General features: G+C 34.0%; 1 pseudogene; it reads right to left on the bottom strand.

The window, feature by feature from the left end:
• Positions 1-10689: 10689 nt before the first annotated feature.
• Positions 10690-11580, bottom strand: LOC149192806 (uncharacterized; annotated as a pseudogene).
• Positions 11581-15547: the final 3967 nt, after the last annotated feature.

A 15547-nucleotide genomic window follows, 5' to 3' on the forward strand; every position in this document is an offset into this window, starting at 1 on the left:
GGAACCCCAACCATTGAATCTTGGAGGGGGTTAAAAGAGGATTGGGGAAAATCGGATTTGGAAGAGGAGTTAGGTGATTTTGCTTAAGAAAGAACTTCTAAGGGGTCTAGAACAACTAGATAAGTGCCAATGATCTCAAATTTGTTCACAAATTAAGCTAATTATTTGGATCCAATCACTTCCTATAGGATGCATTTCCCTACCTCTTGGAATAGGGTCTATTCATTCTTGACAACATCTCCATAGTTGTGTAGTTGAATGTGAGTCTAGTTGTTGAACTTTAATTTGATGGATTCCAATATTGGTTTCACTAGATCCACTTCCACATGGATCCGTGTACAAGCATGTGACTCTCGCTTGAGAATTGATATATCCCCATAATACCCAAGAAAGTTTGAATATCAAAAGGTATTTGTCATCTGAAAGATCCAAAGCAAGGTAAGAGGGGCACGCCTTGACAAATACTGCATAAGGGACATCCACTTCTAAGTTAGAATTTAGTGAGGTACATCCCTCTTGAGCCCATGGAAAGGGCTCATTGTGAAAATAACTTCCTTATTCTTGACAAACTGGAATGCATATAATTCCCCTTTCCAAAGTAGATCTGAATCCTTCTCTCCATCAATGCTAACCATTTATTAGCTACTACCCAAGACTCCATTCATATGGGTGACGGTCATAGCTCCATGAACCAAACGACCAAGGAGAATTCCTAGAAGGTGATTTCCTTTCTTCTTAGCGATGTATGCTCACCGTGACAATATGGACTTCATCTAACCTTTCAACAAATTCCAAATTGGGAAGATCTGAACTTCTTTCTTTTATTAAACTTTTAAGCACAAAAAAATTAGAAATATAATCATGTAGAAGATATGAATGTATTACAATAAAGTCATTTGATCTGATCTAATCTAATTTTGAGGTTAAGTTCATGACCAAACCACGCGCCAAATTAATGTATGAGACCCCTTGTATGTGGGACAAGGGGCCTACTTGTAGTGATTTGACTGCTACATTCTATAGAGACATACATACACCTCCCCTCCAGCTGCCTCCCCTCATAGCATCATAATCATTCATTATTTTTGGATTGTCATCATCAATATCAACCTCTAAACATTAAAATAAGATAGAAAAAACATAACATGACAAATCAATGATTTTGCTTGAGTGAAGGGTACATTTTTACTAGGGTTGTGACAGAGGAGTTTAACAATCAATACCACCAAGATATAGGTATATAGTGGGTTTGGTGCTCCTAATTAAAACTCCATGCCCCCATACATGACAAAATATAAATGAAATGTTGCAACCATCCTAGTCTGTTGAATTTTGAATAAGATCTAAAATTCTATCTTCTCCATATGAAATTGAATGAGGTTAGAACCATAATATCAAAAAATTAAGTAAAAGTTACGTATTTCACTTAAAAATTTAATATTACCATAAATTAGTAAGGTGAGTGAGTCTTTAGAAATGACATTAGTAAGGTCCTAGGGTTAGGTTCTTGTGGTCCCTAGCAACATTGTATGACACTAAGGAATTGGTCAATTTGGTGGTTTAAGGCCAATTCCAATACAAAACTGGTCAATTTGATATAAAACCAACCAAAAACTATCTAAACCCTTAAACTATCATAAAAATCACGAAAAAAATTGTGTACACACAATTCAATATGAATCAATCCTTTTAATTTATTTTAAGTTTTATCCACCATCATATAGACTCTTTCAATTGCAAAAAAACCAAAAATTCTGCATATGATAAACATGATAAACATAAACATGACCAATCATGTATTATATAATGTCTCCTATTTCCATCTTTGATGTTGAAAATCACACGTTGGAATCAATAAGTTCTCATTTGTGACATTAACATGTAAGAATTTATTGCTTCCATGCACTTTTCTGCTTCATTTCAACTAAAAAAATCATTTGACGATTATTTTATCGAAATAATAATTGTTTTCAAGCGCTTTTAGATAAATGGATTTAATAAGAATTTAATGCAGTATAAGTTATGTTAAGTTAATGCCAATGTGTGCTTCCGAGCTTGATCTTAATTTTGTCTATTTCCCTAATTCTTTTGGGATTTGCATGTAACAGTTCTGGGAAGATTTCAACACCTGTATAAATTGGATGATAGATGGATGCACAAATTGTTATGAGGACATAGGATAAAAATCTACCGTGAATCAATGACATCCCCGTCATGAAGGCAACGGATATTGAAGCAAAAAATACAATGAACCTTGTATCGATTCCTATAAATTTTCTACATAAATTACATGTATTAGACATAAAAGTATTAAAAGCTATTACATCTAAAAGTATTACAAGTCATCACTGGAGGAGTTATACATGTATCTTGTGGCATATTCATTATTGTACATACCCATCCACACAAGCTCTTATCAGTAGTTGATGACAGAGTCGTGAGGAGACAAATATATATATATATATATATATATATTATAGCATTTCCAAAAACAAACAATTGCGAAGGCACTAATAATCTCTAAACTTTGATGGAAAATATGTGACTGTGTGCTTCCAGGAGAGGTTCTCATGGGTGCTCCCCGAAGAAGGTTGTTCTGTGATGCCCGAATAGTCCCAACCCAATGTTGGACTCTACTTCCTTTGTCCATTCACCGGTATGGTCACTTTATTCATTATTATGATTCTGCTTGTGGCTAGTACATAGTAATATGTCGTTGGTGACAGTGCATTGTAGAAGATATTGAAAATTTAGCTCTAACAATATTTATTCCAATTTATATAATATTTAATCTGATGCTCCTTTTAAGACCTAGAGTACTATGCCCCTTCATGAATCCCTGTGACACTGGTGAATTTACATTCTTGGATAATATTTGCACAGCCAAATCCATTCTAAGACTTCTCCCAAATTGAAGGGAGCAGTAGCCTCTGTCACATGTAATACCACTCGCTACATGAGCAAGAGAGTTAACCATTTTTGACTCCATCTCAATTTATAAAATTGATATTCATGGATGATATTTGCATAGCCAAATCCATTGTAAGTTGAAACTTCTCCCAAATTAAACAGAGTAGTTGCCTCGTGAAATATTGCTTTAAAATTTCCCCATAGTTGTAAATCTTAAAATAAGATTGAGGAGGTGATTAAAAAATGACAATCTAATCTATGCATTCCTTTTGGCACATAGAAAAATATTTGAGTGATGTTGACCTATCTAATTTCATAACTTTTCAGACGGTATACAAGTGCAATGATGAGAATTTACAATTTGGTAATATATAATAATATTCTTTTGTTTACTTTTTACAGGCAGGTGCTAAAAAGGTAGTTTTCTCAGCTCCCAACAAGGATGTCCCTATGTTTATTATAGAGGTTAATCAGCACCAATACAATTATGATTTGAACGTCATTTCGTTTCAAATGCAAGCTATACTACTAATTGCTTGACTCCTTTGGCTAAGGTTTGCAGTGATATTTTTACTCAGTTAAAATAGTTTTAATAGTCTAGGTGTATTTACTTGAGAAGAACCACATGTAGTTGGAGAAGAACTTATATGTTAAAAAAAAACTCTCTGTTTTTCTGGGAGGTGATCAATGAAAAATTTGGCATTGGTGAAGGTATTATGACAAGTATTTATTCCACCATAGGTCATAATTGTCCATTCTATCATAGGTATACTTATTAGCCATCTGAACGAAACTCTATTTAATCTCCTTTAATATAGTATTATGCTCTCCATTGCATTTTATTGGTTCAAGGAATCTATTTCATATATAAACAACAACAAAGAAGACAATTCATGGTTTTTAAAATACGGACTAGGAAGGTGGCACAGGAGTTGGTTTCAACATCATTCCTAGTAGTACAGGAGAAACTAAGGTAGTAATTCACAATTTATCAATGTTGAATAACCATATTTAAAACCATGAGTAACATCTTGACTTTGGTGATTATATTTTTCATAAACAATTTATAGGGTTAGCTTTATTGATCCACTTTATATACAAAATTCCTTTGCTTATTTTCTTTCCTACTACAACATTATTCATCAAATTGGGATTAAAGGAAAATTTTCAATTTTTTTCCAAATGCTTCAATTCCCTCAACTGCCTACCTGAAATGTCCTCTTCATCAACAGTTATGATCGAGAACTTAGCTGAACAAAACTTAGTATGACCAAGGACTTATCTTTAGTGCTTGTTCTTGTCTTTAGATCCAAATTAGCTCCTTATAAAGCCTATCTTGCTCAACTTCTCTGTTACTACTACTTTCGAATAGTGTTTCTTCATCCTCACGATTATCCTTGACTGTTAGGAGAGCTCACAAGAGTGTACATATCAGTATTCTTGTTGTGACATAAGTGCCAATGGATTTGCTCAGCTAAGGTTGTTCGTCCTATGACATTAGCAGACTCTTTGCATACTTCCTACAAATTAAAGTGCCACATCTTTAAAGGAAGAGCAACAATACATAGTTTATTGACATTGAATCCCATTTGAGTTGTACTAGTTTTGTTTTTTTTTTTTTAAATTGAATCCCATTTGAGCTGTACTAGTTTAGTTTGTTTCTTTGATTTGAACTTTTCTTTCATATTTTAGAACATTATCCCATGCTTAGGGAAAATGGCCATTATTTTTTTATTCAATGGTTTTTTTTTAAACCTTTTTTTTAGCACATTGTCCTATGCTTAGGGTGAATAGCCTTTATTTATTTATTCATTGGATTTCTTTAGAGGCACATGCATTGTAGTTTAACATTTTGTCCATTATGTATAATTCAATTGTCTTTTTCACATATACCTTCTAATTTTGTTAATATGAATCCCTGGCAACCTTATTTCCTATGTTCTCACTTGTGATTGTATTTTTGAAGGTTGTTGTCAAGGTTCTCCCAGCTCTCGATAGAAAGATGACTCGAATGGCCTTCTAAGTACCCACACCATATGTTTCAATTGTTAACTTGATTATTATACTTAAGAAGTATGCTACTGATGATAAGATAAAGGAAACCATTAAGTAAGTAGTCTTAGTTACCCCATGAGAGGATGAAGGATATATAATTTTTTTTACTGTAATAAGGCTTGAGGGTGCATGCTTAATTCTAGAAATATATGGTACATTTCATTTTATAGGGAGGAATCTCTGGGAAATTTGAAAGGAATTATTGGCTATACAAAGGATGTTGCAGTATATACAAATTTCATTGGGGATAGTCGGTATGTTGCAAATTTTTCCAAAGTGTCCCAACATGTCACAAAGTGGAAAAGTGTCCCAGCTCGTGATAGTGAAAACACTTGATTTTTGACATGTCCTTCTTCTTGCCACCCTGGCAAGAATCTGGTTTGGAATGGGATGACTTCCCCTTCTCTTTCTTTGCCTTACCAGCTAAGGAACCATTCTCATTATCATCATGCTTTGATGAGGATCCATCTTTAGTGTTTCGCTGAATATCTTCCTATACCAAGTCAGACCACAATTGCTCCAACTCTAGTAGGCTTCTCCCTCTTATTAACTGAGTCATAGTAATTGTGCCATCTCTTGGGAAGTCCTAGAAGTGCTAGGCTCACCAAATCATATTCGACAACAGTAATCCCGACACTTCCAAGCTGATCCTGACATTGGGTGACCTTGGTCAAGTACTTCGGAATTGAGTCACCCTTCTCCATCTTGATCTTTCTGAGTTTGTCCTTCAATTCCAACTTCATGTGGTCACTTTTATTTTGAAATAGGTTTGTCAATGCCTTCCAGATTGAAAATGGAGTTTCCTTACCATGGAGATTCAAGACAATATGATCTAAAACTCCTTCTAGGATAATCCTTCTCACCTTTGCCACACACTTTCTCCATTTAGCCAGATCTTTAGCATCAGATGTTGGAGGCCTCAGAATGTCATGATATATGAATCCTTCCACCCTTTTTCCTCCAACATTTCCTCCATCATGTCCTTCCAAGCTATGTAATTCAAGTTGCCCTCCAGGGCATACCGAAGTCTCAAACTGTAGAATGACATCCTATTGATTCTGAAGTATGAACCTACAAATTTAATTTCACCTGCAAAACAAACTCATATTCTCGTCTTCTATAATGTCTTCATCTCTGATACCATTTAGAATTTAACTTGTAGATTCAAAAACTTATGTGACATGCTAAAACAAAAGACAAGAATCTACTATACTCATCAGTGGAAACCAAAATTGATTGATGAAAACACTAAGCAGAAAAGGAAGAATTTCAATCACACATAACATAATATTTCTATGGGGAAATAAACCTCTCAAAACCCTGACTATATATATTGCATTAACCAAAAGATCTCAGAAGAAAATACAATGCTTTTTCAACCCGAACAATTCTTGTACTAGTACAATCTATCTCTCCGATTCACAAACTAGCTCAAGCCAACACTTAGCCAATTCTATTTCCTACCAAGCCCCTACTTCTTTGCACAATTCCTCAAATAGTTAGCCCATTTAATTAGGAAATTCCCTACTCATAATTGTGCAATCCATCACAGGCCTTCTACTAATTTCATGCTCCATCTGTATAACTTGGAAAATTATACAACTGCTAGTACATTGTCCTTGAACTCTAATCTCAACTGGGTATTTCTCTGAATTGACATGAATGAGTTATTTATGAGTGAATCCTTAGTTAACTAGTGGAGAAACGCAGCCGTAGTGAAGCTTATCCCCACTACTATACCTCCTACTAGTTCCTCCAACTGTTTGAACTAGTTTAACTAACTATAACTCAGTTAGATTGAGTTAATTAATTACAACTCAAAAAACTCAACTTAGACTCCTAAAATTTAGGAATCACTCTACATGAATCTAGATAGACTTCCAACTCGAATCTACTAAGCAAACTAAGTCAAATTAACTTAGTTAACTATTACATGTTTCTATGAAAATAAAATTTCGATTTAATTCTAATTTAATTCAAGGACAAATTAAATTAGGATTTCTTGTTGCTATTTTTAACACATATAGTTTTGCAACATAGTTGTAAAAGAAGTCTCTACTGTGTAAGAGTCTTCTAGTAAACTCCACTCACCTATTTGATTTCCATATTATATGTTTTATTCCCATTAAAATTGTTGTTAAGACTTTAGTAAACACGGATAATGGTCATTTATCATCTCTACTCTATCTACGACTTAACCAAAACATAGATGAAATATATCCATTTGGAAATTCTTGTGATATTTCAATGTAATTACTTTGTTTAGTGGCCTTATATGTAGTAGTTGTGGCTTTTCCAACATTAATAGAGTCATTAGCTAGAACTGGACAACCAACTGTTGTCCCAAATTCTCAACCTCACATATAGCACACTAAGAAGAAATCTTGTGCCATTTATTCAATATCAAATGTTGCAATTGTACAACGATTTCAACAACCATCTCCTACGTTGAGTCATGCTCATTGTCTAGCTAGTGACACACTTAGCATTCCTATATGCGAACTAACTTGTAAAAAAACCCAAAAAAATGAACCCCTTTGCTATGTATCTTGTGCATCATTTCCATGACTATGAAACCAAACTATAGCTTTTTCAAATTTAACAGTCCTATCGATGTACCTTTGCACCATTTTGGGGCAATTGCTAGTTGATTAAAGGGGAAATTTTCATCTAGATTGTCTTTCTTATAAAGGGTGTAATTGATAAGTGCAAAATCACAAATCATGACATAAATCCTCTTCGCATTAATTCTGATCCAGTTATACTAATTGAGAGCATTTATGTATGAAATTGAATATGGTGAAACACACCGTTTTTTTATATAATAGGGTATTCCTACAATTCCCTTACAAGAGGATTTCTTGTTCCCTATGGATAACGAGATGAATCCATTTCGTCATTAGACTCATCATACCTCCAAATACACACACACATTAATACTAAGGATGGAGGGAATAATAAACTAATTTGTGATTTAATGCAAAATGTACTCTTAAAATTCAAGATTTCAAAAATTTATTATTAATAATAATATTGTTTTAGCCAAAATCACTTGATAATGTCAAAATTTTCTTAAATTTTTTTTCATTAAAATGAAGTATATAATTATTCATTATCCTTAATTAATAAAAACTATTTATTGAGTGGAGAGACTTATTCTACAACCTAGTATGAGGGTGATGTGTAAATATGTATGTTCTCAAAGTGGAGTTGGCACACATCCCTCTTAAAATAAAAATAAAATATTTTCTAAATAGAAAAACAATGTTTGCTTATATATATATATATATATATATATATATATATATATATACAATGTGGATTATCAATAAAATATTTTTAAATATATTTGTAATATAACTAAATATATATTAATGACAAAAAAATCATTTTAATCTCTGAACACATCTTATGCAATTTTTTTTATGTATATATTATATAAAGCTATTAAAAAATGAAAGTTTTTATAGTTAAAAAGTTTGAAGTAATGTTAATGTTTTACAATTTGGTTGTTTTTTAAGTATACAATCTTTTGGAAATCTCTTTTTTTTTTAAACATAATTTTTATATTGAACTTCAATTGAAAGCTATATTCTATACATTTTAACCACTAGAAATTTATAAAATTTATTAACACATTGTTCTTGCAAAAAAAACCAATATGTATAAACAATTTGCAAAAAAAAACTAGCTATTTCTTAAAGCATGCATTTTTCTTGCAAGAAAAAGCTAGTATATATAGAAAAATTGGCATTCTTCTAGTAAGAGAAAACTTGTATATATAGAAAAAGAAAATTGACATTCTTCATCTGAGAGAAAACCAGTTTATATAGAAATAAAAAATTTAGCATTCTCCTTGTAAAATAATATAAATCTAATTTTATTTTTATTAAATTAAAAAATACTAGTATTTTGTGTACATTCACTTTTAAAAACATTAATTATTATATTATTAAATAATATTTAATCTCAACCCTATATATATATATATATATATATATATATATATATATATATATATATATATATATATATATAATTTATCAAAATAGATCTATCTTAAGTAGGGATCTAAGATGAGCCGAAAGGATCAAATTTTTTCACATGCAAATTTTTTTATAGTACAAAATATAAGATTTAATATTTAAACATTTTACTCACATATATATATATATATATATATATATATATATATATATATATTTAACATATTCACTTTTTTTTTATTATAGCTAGCAGCATTTTTCTATTTAAAACAAAAAATTTTGACTTTTATTTTTATTTAAAAAAAAAAATTACTGAACTCAATAAACCTCTCTACTAAACAACTATATTTAAAAATTTAATATATAAAAATAAAAATAATATTCAAGTGGAGATCAACTTTGTCGTTAATAGCCCATTGTCACTTAATGGCAATGGCAAACTTGGATTGCTGGCTTGGCTTGACTGCTGCCTATTTTAATGCAACAGTGGCACAAGACTCATCTATAAATATTACAATGACTCCCTCTCAGCTCAGAGAGAGAAGAATCAGTACAGTTGCCTGTTTGGCCGTACCATGACTAATTTTTCCATGAAAGGAGGGTAGTCCCATGCTCTACTTATTCAGAGAAGGCATCGCAAATCCTCACCTCATCAGATGTGCCTCAACCCAACACTGTACCCATTCACTATCCAAACGCGCCGCTAAAGTTGGAGACCATTTTTAGCCTCACTCTCATATGTTAAAACAATTCTAAGTCCAAATAATTAAATTAATTAAAATCATGAAAGTTAGGATTTAATCCTTCCTTTCTAGATTGAGTTTGTTCCTCATGGTTCGAAGTCAGTTTAGGATTAGTTGGTTGAGAGATTCTCTCCAACTAGTTAGGCTCCTAGATTAGTATTTGGTTGAGAGATTTGCTCAACCATAATGTCCAAGATAGACGCACTATCTTGAGACAAACTTCCTCATGTATTTATTTGTACTATTATTATTGTTTGTACATTGGATTGCATCATGAGAGGAATACAGTGAGGCTAAGGCCTTTTCCACCATTTCTATGTTTTCAGTATTTTAATTTTGTTTAATATTCTACATGTGGTATTGGAGCTTAAGGCTAGTTCTGGGTTTGTGAAAAAGGTGTGATTGAGTTGTGAGGAGGCAGTTGCTGGAGAGAGCATTGTTGAACCTTGTATGTGGAACCTGTGCTATTGTGTTGGGTTGGGATTGTGGTGACGAGTGCAATGTGAACATGGATGTTTGCAAAGAAGATGGATCCATGAGAGGTGAGGCCATGAGCCTGGAGATCTAAGCAATGTTTGATAATAGAGATCTATTCGGTGAGAAGCGTGGCTCATTGTGCTAGAGTCAAATCTTCTGACCCAACTCTGCGTTTGTGGATCAATTTGTGTGACTAGATCAATCTGCATTATGTGAAGTAGAGTAGATGATGGTGACAGTTGTGGAAGTCTAATGAGGTTCTGTCACAAATTTCTGTGAGCAATTACAATTGCCACAAATTTGAATTGTCACAGTTTTCTGCCACATATTTGAATTTCCACAAATTTATATGAGAAATTTGCAAAGACAGAAATGGAGATTTGAGTCCTCATCGTTAAATCGATGATCACTGTATTAGCAGTATCAGACTCTATTTTAGTGCAAACCACTAGATTGTTGCAATTCTAGGGGCTGGAGAGTTTGACAAATTATGAATGCATGAATCAGGAAAGTGTTGATCATTGAAGGTCTCTTGCAGCCATGCCCAGGGTGCCTGTGGCATGAAATCTCCTCTTAACTGATCCAAATCCAAATATTTTGCTACACAGATCAACCCTTCCATAACCTGAGATAGAGTGTGGAAAAAAGGAGTCTTTAAACTGCCCAGCAAAGGAACAGATTCCAAATGTAGGAACGTGTAGATTTTCTTGGAATGAAGACTTCGGTTCTGGTGTTTCAGCCCTGCTTTGGCATCCGATATAATTGTTACATGCTCCTCTTGTAAAATGCAAGACATGCCTAATGCCACTTGAATGTGCCATTCGAATGAGCCCTGACACTATACAACTATTTATTTTGCAGCATTTTACAGATCTAAAGGCAACAATCTTCCATGAGCTTTCAGATCCTGCATATGAATGGAGAATAATATTGGCTGGGAATAGGCCCATCTCTAGAAAAATTTCTTGAAGATCACCAAAGGTAGATACATAGTGAACAGAAGCAGGTCTCTGCAACTGTCTAGCGAGTTCTAGCTGATGTTTGAAAACTTGTGTCTGTGTTACAAAATCAACTGCCTTTCCCCGGGGAAAGCCTTTGTCCAGTACAATTTCTCCAACTGCAGCAGAAGGCACTATCTCGAAAAAGCTCTTCAATACAGTCAACCAATTGGAGGGGCATTTACCAAAAAACCAGGGATGGAGAACAAAGCATGGAATAACTACTGAAGGTGTTTCACCCATCTACTTCACCAATTCCAAATCTTCCTCATTGGTTCCATTAACAACAAATCGGCGAACCCAAACATTGGTGGCAATTTGGATCAATTGAGAGGCCACCTGACCTATTCTTCCATCTTGCAGGTGGCAATGGGCGTCGAAGATCTCCAATGGGAATTTGACTAACCCCATTTCTTCCTCTTTCACTAGTTTTGTATACAATGTTTCTTTTTGTTTCTTGTGTTTATGTGTTGACAAGAAACCACTAAAGGACGCGTTGCGGGTTGTGGATTCTCACGCATTAACACTCAGAGTCAGAGTTGTGGAGATCTGCTGAGTGCATCTGCGAAATAAATATGGTAGCTCATATCAAGATTGTGGAATTGCATAACAATGGAGCCTGGAATTGCTGCATGGATTGAAGTCGAGTGAGTGATACCAAATTCGACCACCTGCCCATCCTATAGATCTTCCTTGTGCAAATGTATCATATCAGGACTTTATATTCACCGCCTGAGCATGACTAGAGGAAGGTGACTGTAGATACACCAAGTTCCTCTTCTGGGTTTTTTCTATTGTGTGTATTCTGGAGAGATAAGGGTGGATAAAATAATTTTTATTTGGGAGTCATAAAGCATGAAGTTTGTAATTTTTTTTTGGAATGGTAAGGTGAACTTCATTTAGTCATATTTGAAGTCATAAGTGAATTTTTGTATTTGGAGTGATAAGTGAAAGTCATTATTGTAATTCAAAGAAATATTTTACTTTGAGAGTAATTGAGTCAGTGCATGCAGTTTTGAAGAAAATTTGCTTCCAAAGTTTGCAAGTGTGACATTCTTATTGAGAAGTTTCCATGACAAAGTTATGATATTGAAGAATGATGTACTCCAGTAATTAATAAAATCATAATTTTTTGTGGTGCTTGTGTCCTAGATCTGCCTGAAATTGAATAAGGGGATCTTAGGTACATCATGTGTAATGAATGCATGTGCATGACTTGTGTTCAAATTATTAAAACACTCTCTTTGTATTATGCTTAAACAACTACATACACATAAGCAAGCTTAAGTATAAGAATGCTTAATCAAGATCGTGTAATCAAGCTTAAGTACACAAGCACAAAGCGTCACATCCTCAATTTGATAAGATGATCTTCCAAGCAAGCACATTTCACAGCATGTAATGAAAGAAATCAAGTTAAGGACGCTACAAAATCAAGCATTTCAAGCCAAGACAACATCAACATCATCAACACTTTTCGTATCACTTTCATATATACATTTTTTAGCTGAATTGTATGGGTGCATTCTCGGTTGTAATTGATACCCTAATTTGAATTGTTAAGGTGAATACATTAAGTCAAGTAAGTCTTCAACTGAGTCATCAAGATTAAACTTGTCATTTCTCTCTTGGGTGCATTTTTGATAGTGTTTGACACCCTCCCTTTTTTAAAAAATCAGCACATTTAGTGAGTACATTCAAGAAAGCACAAAGTGTCAGTAATCAATAAAGCAAGTTCAAGCAAGCCATCTAGCAAGCAATCAACATCAAATGAGTGTGAATTCTAGTATTCTATTCTTTAAGTGAGCATCAAATCAAGCCAGTGTTTAATGCAAGTGCAATAAGCAATAAATCAAGGGAGCATGTCATTCAAACAACAAAGCAAGCGAGCATGTCATTCAAACAACCAAGCAAGTGAGCGTGTCAAAATCAAGTGCGAAAGTTCATAGCATGAAATCTACAACAGACGAGCCAGTGTGAAGTTGATTGAAGCATTCAAAAAGTTTCAGTTAAGCATTCAAGAAAAGTGATCGTCATCAAACGAGTGTGAGATCAAGTGTTGAAGCAACCAAGTTATAAAACTCTAGAAAGTGTTTAAAGCATAAACAATAAGAAACAATACCAGCGAGCCTGAATTCAAAGTGAGCAAGCTAACATGGCGACACACATTCAACTGTCCCAAATTCTTAATAATTTGATGTTATCATCAACTGGCGACATGGTGAACATCAGCAAAACAACTCTTGCTGATATTCAAGTGCATCTTCAACATGTACATGAAATGATTGATTTCCTTTAACTGGAGTAGCAACTACAAAGAAATAAGTTGCTAGAGAAGGAGTGATGCTTCCAAGTCTTTGAACAATACAAATACAGCTGATGATTCCATGTCACTAATCCAACCAACTTCAAGTGTTGAAGTGGTCCTTGATCCAGTTCAACTTTCTTCCAAACCAATCATCAAGCCATGGGAAGAAATCCAAAGTAACATAAATTGACGAGGCTTAGGATATGTCAAAGATGATCCAAAATTGCATAACCTAGATTATTCAATGCCCATTAAGTTTGTCAATATATGGTTTCTTGCACAAATCACATCGGCTAGTTCTCAGAAAGTTGAAGATAAACAAAAATACACACAAACTGAAGTTGCAGAAAAACAAACATGCATGCAAACTGAAGTTGTAGTCAAACCAAAATGCCTTCATTGTCAAAGAACCAGTCATCTGGAAGATCAGTGTTTTTATCTCCATCCTTGTCACCATTGTGGCAAGTCAAATCATTCATCAGCACAATGCAGCAAACAACAACAATCAACCAGATTGAAGATCAATTATTCATGGATTGATCCCTGGGAATGTTCATCCACGGTCAGAAGATTGTATAATTTTTACAATCAAATTAAATCACACATATTGGAGCCAATAGTAAAAACGAAGATGGTACTTTTGTGCCATTGAATGGGGGAGTACACCAGTGAAATCCTCCTACACCTGAAGGGGGTAGTTCAGAGATCATTTGAAGAAGATTGTCTCTCCTTTCAACTGACAAAGAGGGGGAAATGTCAATGAATTTGACAGTGGTTTTCAGACTGAAAGTCTCGACAACAACAGCGAAGCAGCTAGTGAACATTTTCATCAGCGAGTGAGCATCAACAAATTCACCAGTGGGCCATCAGTAGCAAAGTTAGCAGTGAGTAGTTTTTCAAACATAGCAAAAGCAACAGTTAGTTGTTTTTCAACATCAAATCAGCCAGTGGGCATCATCAACATTTTGTCAGTGGACAAAGGATGCTGATTGAAAGTAAAGGACAGATGGATCATTTTGCAGCTTGGAACGTGATGGAGTTGTCAAGAAAAATTTCAGAGATGACTTAGACTTGCAGCTAACTCATGTTCTCTTCAGATTAGAGTTTTTTCAACATCCAGCTTTGGCAGTTTTTCAAGAAGTGTTTTTTGAGGATCAACACTTTCAGCATGAGGACTTGGAGATGGTCTTAGGTTATTATTTTGGACTTATCATTGAGGGGGGGAATGTTAGCCTCACTCTCATATGTTAAAAAAATTCTAAGTCCAAATAATTAAATTAATTAAAATCATGAAAGTTAGGATTTAATCCTTCCTTTCTAGATTGAGTTTGTTCCTCATGGTTAGGAGCCAGTTTACGCTTAGTTGGTTGAGATAGATTAGTGTTTGGTTGAGAGATTTTCTCAACCATAATGTCCAAGATAGACGTACTATCTCCAGACAAACTTCCTCGTGTATTTATTTGTACTATTATCATTCTTTGTACATTGGATTGCATCATGAGAGGAATATAGTGAGGCTGAGGCCTTTTTCGCCATTTCTATGTTTTTGGTATTTTTTATGTGTATTAATTTTGTTTAATATTCTACAACCATTTCAGCTGGGAAGGAATTTCCACAGAAGGAGAATAAGTGAGGTTACAAAAGCGGAATGGATCCAGAATTGGAAGAGTTAAAAGGTTTTTTGGATCTTGGTTTTGAGTTCAGGAAGGACCACTTGACCCCACGACTATTGATTCTTCTTCTTGGGTTGAAGTGATTAATCGATCATGAAAATAGCACCAAGATTTCAGGGTCTCCAGAATTTCCCTTGGAAAACTAGGAACTACGAAAGAATATCTCAAAATTTGGGCTCGTTCGGTAGCTTCAACACTCAAATGTTAATCAGTTCCCTTACAATTTCAGTCGACCATGATATTAATTAAGTTTAGATAGACTAACGATATTCGCTCTTCATAATCACTATTACCATCTGGACATTGGTTTCCAAGAAATATTATATCTTTTGAGGTATTTTTTTTTTGGTTGGAGCATTTCATCAATCTGGATCGTATTTTGAACGAAATCTTTCAT

The sequence above is a fragment of the Pinus tabuliformis genome, chromosome 2_2 (genome assembly GCF_031772625.1).
Source record: "Pinus tabuliformis cultivar Carrire ecotype Pingquan chromosome 2_2, CPIR1, whole genome shotgun sequence".
Classification (NCBI taxonomy): Eukaryota; Viridiplantae; Streptophyta; class Pinopsida; order Pinales; family Pinaceae; genus Pinus; species Pinus tabuliformis.